This window comes from Podarcis filfolensis, assembly GCF_964270895.1.
Source record: "Podarcis filfolensis genome assembly, chromosome: 17".
Classification (NCBI taxonomy): domain Eukaryota; kingdom Metazoa; phylum Chordata; class Lepidosauria; order Squamata; family Lacertidae; genus Podarcis; species Podarcis filfolensis.
In genome coordinates, this window is record NC_139621.1 from 38,013,368 (window position 1) to 38,021,896 (window position 8,529).

Consider the following 8,529-nt stretch of genomic DNA (forward strand, 5'->3'; position numbering starts at 1 on the left):
TCAAAATGGTTTCAGGGCGGTCGTCCTGTGCTGCTCCAGACATGTGGTCGACATATCTATGTATGTGCTTGGTTGGTACATTTATGGTCATTTATTATATATATATATATAAGACTTTAAATTTTTTTTATTCAATATACAACCTTTAGAAGACATCTGAAGGCAGCCCTGTATGGGAAAAAAATTTTCATGCTTTATTATGTTTTCATATATGTTGGAAGCCTCAGTGGCTGGGGCAGCCCAGTCAGATGGGCAGGATATTATTATTATTATTATTATTATTATTATTATTATTATTATTATACAGGACATCCCTATATTCATTGGAGAAATGTTGGAGGGTATGCAACCCATATCCTGCCGCCAACACCTCCAATTTTATTCAAGATTTAGCCTTTCCCAAAGAAATCCCACGAAGTAAAATAAACCTGTGGCAATTGTCCCACTTGTGGCATCTCAGCGATCCATCTGCAAATTAAGCCCCTGTCTGGAAGCACCCTATATCCAGAAGGCAAATGTAAATGTTGCTGAATGGGTACATAAAGCCACTGGAGAATAATCTTCAGCAATGTGCAATGAAGGCAGATGTTCATGCAGTTATCCCGGCTTGTTGTGGAAGAGGGATGTTGGATGTATACAGTACTAGCAGAGGGTAAGCGGCCATCAGTTTAATTCCTACTGTAATAGGGCCCATAGTGTGAAATTTGCAATATTTATTTATTTTTTTAAAAATGCTATTCTTTCATATGCTCCAGGTCCTGAGTTCCAGGAATCAAATGGCTCCACAGAGTCCTGGAACGAGAGCCACTATGGACTCTCATCCTTGGACTAAGGCAGGGCAGTGGGCATCTTGGCTGAGCTTGCTCAGCTTCACAAAGGATAATAACAAAGAGCATTCTGGGAACTGTAGTTCAGAGACCATTGCATAAAACTCCATTTTATTTCCTGTCTCAGACTCCTCTCTTCAAAATGTGATCCCTTCAACAGGTAAGGAAATAAGAGGATGGAACTGCAGAAAGCATTTGGCCGTGTGCATTCCACTAGAGGGCAGAGGCATGTAAGGACAGGGGCTTAACCATATAATATAAAAAGGTGAAAGAGTTAATAAATTATTTGCTTTGTAATTTACAAACCTGAAGGGAGGAAATGGGGATGTTGACCTAGACTGGATTCCTAGCATTTTGGGCCTGCGTGATCAAACTGAAAGGACCAGCAGATGAGTGAAAGCTGGTGGTAGTTTGGAAGAAAGTGAAAGTGAGCTACAGGGAGGTAGAGGGGCAAAGGCATGCACAATCTTGCAGGAAAATGTCTTGCCATTTTTGTACATCCTGCTGTAAATTTGTGTCGCATGCAATTGTCTTTCCAGCATAGATTCTAACAGTGCAAGGCAATTTAAGGGAGACAACTATATTTTACGAACATTTAAAGCGCTTTGAAGGAGACTTCCTTTTCTATGAGGTACATGCATAATTTTGTAAAAAAACAACAACCCAGCCCTATCACTCCGGTCAAACAGGTTTTGCAGGTTTTAACAATCTTAGGGTTGCCATATTTCAAACAGTGAAAATCTGGACAGAAAAGTTGTTGAGCATTTTTAAGCAAAATTGCAAAAAAAAAAAAAGAGAGAGAAGAGCTGTTTTTGAGCTATTTTTAAGGAAAATCGGCAAAAACAGCATTGCTGATCTGGGCTGCCATATGCACAGACATTTTAACGATTTCTGACTGCAGTATTCCACATATGTGTCCAGGAAATCCCAGATGTATGGCAACCCTAAACAACCCAAAATCTGCAAAGCGTATTTGATCAGAGTGGATCACCAGAGGTGGCGTGAGTATACCCACTAGGAGTGGCAGCCCCTCTTTCAAACTGCTGCCTGCCTCTAGCCTTTGAAAACTAACAGTCTGGAGAGACAGTTTTTTCAGAGAGTGGTTTGAAAGAGGGATTAATGGGCACACTCAGCCAATGTTTGCATTTGGCAAACAGGTTTTGCAGATTTTCCCATTGCAATGAACCCATTGGAAAACCTGTTTGCCTGTAGACGGCGGTGGGGTCAACGTGTCCGCACAGAACAGGGACCAGTCCGTCTTTCAAATCGGTTTCAGCTCTCTTAAGAGTTATTGGCTGCCTCCAGCCTATCACACATACAGCCAAACTGTACACATGTTTGCTTGGAACTGAGTTGCATGGCAAGGTCTCAGACCCTCCCAGGAAGTGGAATAAAGACACATGAAGCAGTATTTTAGGTTAATGGGCGAAAAAGGCCACAACTTTATTGGTTACAGAATGTGAGTGGTATTGGCTTAGGCACTGGAAACCACATGACTATATCTGACTCCTCCTACCCATCCGCAGGAGTCTTGGAAGGGTTAACCACCAGTAGCGGGAGCCCTGCTGATGCACATCAACTACAGCAGTAACTCCCCCAGGGTCACCGCTAGGGGCCATGCCATGGCCCTAGCCCCCGCCCCCGTCTGTGGCTTCAGAAGAGACCATGCCCCCTGGATTCCTTTAACGGAATACCCTTGAATTAGGAGGGGTAGGTGATGGCCTTTGAAGGACTTTATAGTGATACGTACCTATGATCTATGATCTCGTTGCTCGGTCCCTGCTCCTGCCCATCTAGCAGTTCAAAAGCACGTCAAGTGCAAGTAGATAAATAGGTACCACTCCGGCTGGAAAGTAAACGGTGTTTCCATGCACTGCTCTGGTTCTCCAGAAGCAGCTTTGTCATGCTGGCCACATGACCCAGAAGCTGTCTGCGGACAAACGCCGGCTCCCTCAGCCTATAGAGCGAGATGAGCGCCGCAACTCCAGAGTCGTCCACAACTGGACCTAACAGTCAGGGGTACCTTTTCCTTTAGGTGAAAAACCGAATGGCTGGTGCCAATTTGCCAAGTGGGGAAAAATTTCTACCAGGCCCCTTGGACAACCAAGGCGACCAACCGAGGTCCATAGCAAGGTCAAGAAATAAAGAGCCTAATCTAAGGGCAGGAGAAGTGACCGAGCAGGGAGAAAAGGGGTGGATTGGACGGCCTATGGATGACATGGCCGAGGACCATCCAATGGCGCAGGGGCAATCCCACCCCATGCATGTGGGGAGGGCTTGCTCCCAGCCCGCAACATCATCTCCCCAGGATTGGGAAATGGCTTTCTCAAGTTGACGTCCATAGGATGCGGTCTTCCTGTGGCATGTGCTATCATAAAAAAGAGCATCAAATGTATGCTGAGGTCAGTGATCAAATGCATTTATATTTGCAGAAGGCTAGACTAATATGTTACATTTATTGTGTTTGTATGCTGGCAGAGTGTTTGTATGGAATGCTTATCCCCATTCATTGATTGTCATTGAAATATACTCGGAGTCGAGTGTGGATTTCATGCTCTTTATTCAGCTCATAGTGGTGAGGAGGAATGGAAGTTCCCCCAGAATGTCTGCTTTATATACATTATTTACACAATGGGCCCCACGTGATTGGCTAATTCCGGGATTCACCTGTAGGCCAATCAGGTTGCGGATTCACTTCCACCTGGAGCTGGATTGGGTGGCTCTTGTGGACCAATCAGACTGCTGCATTCTGAATCCTATTGTTCTAGGACCAATCAGACTGCTGCCTTTTGGATCCTATTCAACTCAGTACATAACAGTCATCTAAATCAGTCTTGCCAAATACGTAGAGGTGGTTTGTAAGGACACAAGAATTACTGGTACAGGCATGAAGAATTTCCCTTAGCATGTCCTAGATAATCAGGGAGTACACCCTTCCATCTTTCCACAGCTATTCCCTCCAAACCTCTGGCAAATGAGTCATTTTGAACATGAACTCCTGAAAGCAAATTTCTTAACCGTTGTAGTCTTCCTAGATTTGGTCCTCACATTGCACTCCACCAACTCTAACACACATGTTTTTGTACAGATAACAAGTGTGAAATAGTGGATAGAACAAGGCCATGGCAGTTCATCCCTGCTTACAGAGCAGAGCTTACAGAGCGGCTTTTCGGAGAGTTGCTGTCTCCGAGCTCAGTGCAACTCGCAGGGCTTTCCTGCTTAGTTTTATCTTTCTCAATTCTCAAAGGCAGACAGAGCTCTACCCCACATACAGCTGCCAAGTGCCATGTGGGATGCAAATATAATAGATAAATAATAAGAGCAGCGTGAAAATTGAACGGGAGCAAATGTAAAAATAAATAAATGATTAAATGTGCGGTGAGCCACATTGGCTTGCCAGCTATGTTCCCTGTGAGGTATTGCAGTTGATATCAGAAGTACCTGATTAGGTGTTCTGTTCTAAAGTTGCAACAGTACAAAGAGGAAAGGTGGTCGGAAGCCATAATTTCAGGAAAGGACGCTACAAAGAATCTGGAGGACATGCTGCACAGCGGGGTGGCTGATATTTATTGCCCAATTTATTGCCCACCACCACCACACACACCAGGGATGCCAACTATAGAGGGCAGAAGGGGCTTTGGCCCCCTCAATATTTGTGGTCAGGGGGCTGAGCCCCCCCCCAATACAGTGGTACCTCAGGTTACATACGCTTCAGGTTACAGACTCCGCTAACCCAGAAATAGTACCTCGGGTTAAGAACTTTGCTTCAGGATGAGAACAGAAATCGGACGATGATGGCGCAGCAGCAGCGGGAGGCCACATTAGCTAAAGTGGTACCTCAGGTTAAGAACAGTTTTGGGTTAAGAATGGACCTCCAGAACGAATTCAGTTCTTAACCTGAGGTACCACTGTATTGAGGGCCCCCCAAACAGATCGGCCTCCCACTTGCAAACATGCCCTCCGCATTCCCCATCCCCCACAGCCACCGGCAGAGCACTGGTTGGGGGCCAGAAGGAGATCTTTGCTCTCTGTGCCCTCCAGCCCCTGCTGCCACGAGGGTGCAATGGGGATCTTGTCCCCCCCCCCAATTGCACATTAAGTGCATATGATGTCATGCAGCGCTGGGTTCCGTCATTGTGGGGGGCAAGTCTGCGCCCCTGACACACTTATAACTCACCAGGAGCTTTTCATGCACACACTCCACTGAGATGAACAAGAGCATTGTCTTGATAGATCTGCCTGTCAGATCTGCTTGACTTCAGCCGTGTACCTATTAGGGCTGGGTGATATATCAATATATCGTCCAAAACTGGTTTGAAGTGCATATCGTGATACTGGTTTCATAATTTTTGACTATAGTGAATCGTGATGAGTGATAGGGCTGGGTGATATATCATCCAAAATTAGTTTCAAATCCATATCATGGTATTGGTTTCATAATTTTCGACCTGGCAATATATTGTGAATCGTGTGTGTGTGTGTGTGTGTGTTACGCAAAAATCACAATGCAAGCAAAACCGTGAAGCCAGCCAATGCCTCTACATAGCTCCTTCCTGATTTCAGACATTGTGATATATCAGTATATTGTGATGTTTAGCTGGTGGTATATCACGATGCTGAAAACCAGATTTTGCCCAGCCCTAGTACATATCAGGGTGTCCATGTGCTTCTAAGTGTCCACCCCTGCTTTTTTCAAACCTCTGCTGTTGTTTACAACAGCCACTTTTTTCTTGTTAGTGTCACTACCTTCTCGCTGTACTCACTAGTCTCTCTCTCCTATTCCTCAGCAGCCTCATGGGAGAGAGATAAAGGATGTGGAGCCCTCAGATGTTCTACCGACCCTTCACGCAATACCTTATATTGCCTTCAGCATGAAGTTCCAGATTCAACAGAGTGCCTTTACCTTCTCTTACTGAACGAGCTAACTGGCAGGCTTGCTCTTAAGAGCATGGAGTGTGTGTGTGTACAAAGGGGGCTTCAGAATGGGAGGAGGCCTGGAAATGTGGCTGGTCAGTGTGCAAAGGAGAGTTGAGAACAATGAGCAGGAGGAGGGGGTTGCAAAAAGAGAGGAAGCAGGAGGCATGGGAATGTGGTTGAAGATGAGAGCAGGGGCATGAGAGCTTCTGCAGAACAGGAAAGATTGGTGGCTTCATAGCTGGGTGGAAAGTGAAATGGGTGCTTTGTAGCTGCGCTGTGTGGGAGGAGGAAGACGCAGGCAGGGCCAGCCCAAGACATTTTGTTACCTGAGGCGAACCACAAAACCACACTCACTCTCACACACACAGGAAGGAGGAAGGAGTGAAGATCTGCATCAGGAACAAGGTGGAAAGGCAGATCTGGACTTCTGCTGCCGCAGAAGCAGCAGGTGATGCATTCCTTGGAGGCAGGATCTGCTGCCCCTACGGATCCTGCCACCCGAGGCAGTTGCCTCACCTTGCCTCATGGATGAGCCGGCCCCGGATGCAGGTTACCATGGAGGGTGGTTTGTGTGCAAGGGAGGGTTGCACAAAAGGTGCTGGGGGGAGGATGAGGCATGGGCATGGGGTGTAAAGCAGGGCAGCAGAACAGAAGAGAGAGGTGGTTTCAGAAAGAGGTCTGCGATGGTGAAAAGCAAGCTTAGCAGTTGCACACCGTTATGTATTCAGTGGTCTGTGTTTGCCTGAGCTTGAGTCTGGACTAAGGATTCTGAGCTCCTGAGTTCTGATTCGATACTTGATGTGAAATCACAGAACATTTCAGAATTTGGGCCTCTGCCATTGGCCCTTGGACTCGTGAGTCGTGATTCGCAGCTTGGAAGTTTAGACAGCCAATCACGCTGGGAGTGGGAGTGCCCGGGCTTTCAGGAATATATATAAGCAGTTGCTTTGCCCCTGTTTCCCAGTGATGTAGTTCAATAAAGGTTCTTGCTGTTATCACTGTGTCTTGCCTCGTGGGAACCCACCTACACTTTACACGCAGTGGGAAGGGGAAGCTCTGGAGGGTTAATGCGGTGTGAATGGTAGGGGGTTGCGGAGCAGAGCGAGTAGTGGGGCAGCCCCTGGCCATTTATAATTTGATAGACACATGTTCCCCATCCTCGGTCATCTTTTCTTTTTTAAATTGTTGTTGTTGTTTAGTCGTTTAGTCGTGTCCGACTCTTTGTGACCCCCTGGACCAGAGCACGCCAGGCCCTCCTGTCTTCCACTGTCTCCCGCAGCTTGGTCAAACTCATGCTGGTAGCTTCGAGAACACTGTCCCACCATTTCGTCCTCCGTCGTCTCCTTCTCCTTGTGCCCTCCACCTTTCCCAACATCAGGGTCTTTTCCAGGAAGTCTTCTCTTCTCATGAGGTGGCCAAAGTCTTGGAGCCTCAGCTTCAGGATCTGTCCTTCCAGTGAGCACTCAGGGCTGATTTCCTTCAGAATGGATAGGTTTGCTCTTCTTGCAGCCCATGGGACTCTCAAGAGTCTCCTCCAGAACCATAATTCAAAAGCATCAATTCTTCAGCGATCAGCCTTAAAAAGGCCTTAATGCTTTAGCTTTTCCTTGGAGGGAAGTGACTTTTGTGGAAAATCCAAAGGGCCAGAAATCTTTTGAGTATTTACCTGTACCTCATAGGCTTGAGTACAAAGCTTGAAGGTAAAGAATTAGCTCCACCAGACGCTAAGAACTGCCACATTATGACATTACTCAGGAGAGGAGAAGGGGAGAGCTATGCCGGCATAATATAAATGTTACACCAGATCAGGTTTTTAAAGGCTTGAGTCCTGTTCAGGGTCTATCAGCCCCACAGAAAGCAACATCTGGCAGGATAGAGATTTGCCTCAGGACTGGCAGCAGAACTGGACTCTGAACATTTGCTGCCACACGTATCTCTTGGGCATAAGTTGCTCTGACATTCCTTCTTCGACTGCATTGGGGAAAATGCCCTTGTAGATGATTAGCTGAACTGGACGACTTCCCATCGGCAATGTGATTTTGAAGTACAATGTGTGTCCTGTGGGCAGAGAAGATAATGATTTTACTAGACAATCTATCCGGCGAACATCGCCTCTTCACACTGCCCGTTGGAGAGCTGCTAAATTGATCGGTGACGGCTTGTATATTGGACCAAGCCGTGTCGGTGAAGGAGTACGGGACTCATGCGTTTCAGTTATATCAAGGGCACAAGACCTCCTGCCCAAGTGCCATCAGATTGAATGGGACCTGCGTAAAGAGCAGTGCCATCCGATTCAATGGGGCTTGTTTGCACGGCAGAACTTGTCACTCTATTGCACCCAGATTCTTTATTTTGTCCTGCAAGCACATCAGATTTGCTAGTGCTCACTTTAGACAATGTGCTCAAAACAAATTGCAATGTCTATGAGATGTATGTCCTAATTCTGTTGCTTACTGACTTCAAGAAAGAAAAATCCTAGTGTATATAGGCCCTTGGTCTTTTATGTTTCTAACTCTAGTCCAAAACCTCTTTTTCTGTTTTGTAAGTCACTTCCATATTGCATGACCTGATAGTGGAGACATGGTGTGTGTAGGTGTGTGTAGTCGAAGCATTTTCTCTGCTTGCTGTTTTTCTACTTCTGATTCCTTTCCCCAGAGAGCAGCTTCTCCCCTTTAAGAGTTTTAAATTTGTGTTTGGGCAGGAAAGCTGGAATGTCCCTCCCCACTTAGTTTATCCACTGTCAACTGTGCGCTCCAACCGTGGCCTCTAAAACAATTACTACATT

General features: G+C 46.3%; 1 long non-coding RNA gene across 1 annotated transcript; it reads left to right on the forward strand.

Moving 5' to 3' along the window:
• The first annotated feature begins 665 nt into the window (after nucleotides 1-665).
• LOC310752388 lies at nucleotides 666-6,812 on the forward strand. Its single transcript, XR_014542933.1, has 3 exons — nucleotides 666-987; nucleotides 1,367-1,474; nucleotides 5,633-6,812. It is a non-coding gene; the product is annotated as an uncharacterized lncRNA (long non-coding RNA).
• Nucleotides 6,813-8,529: the final 1,717 nt, after the last annotated feature.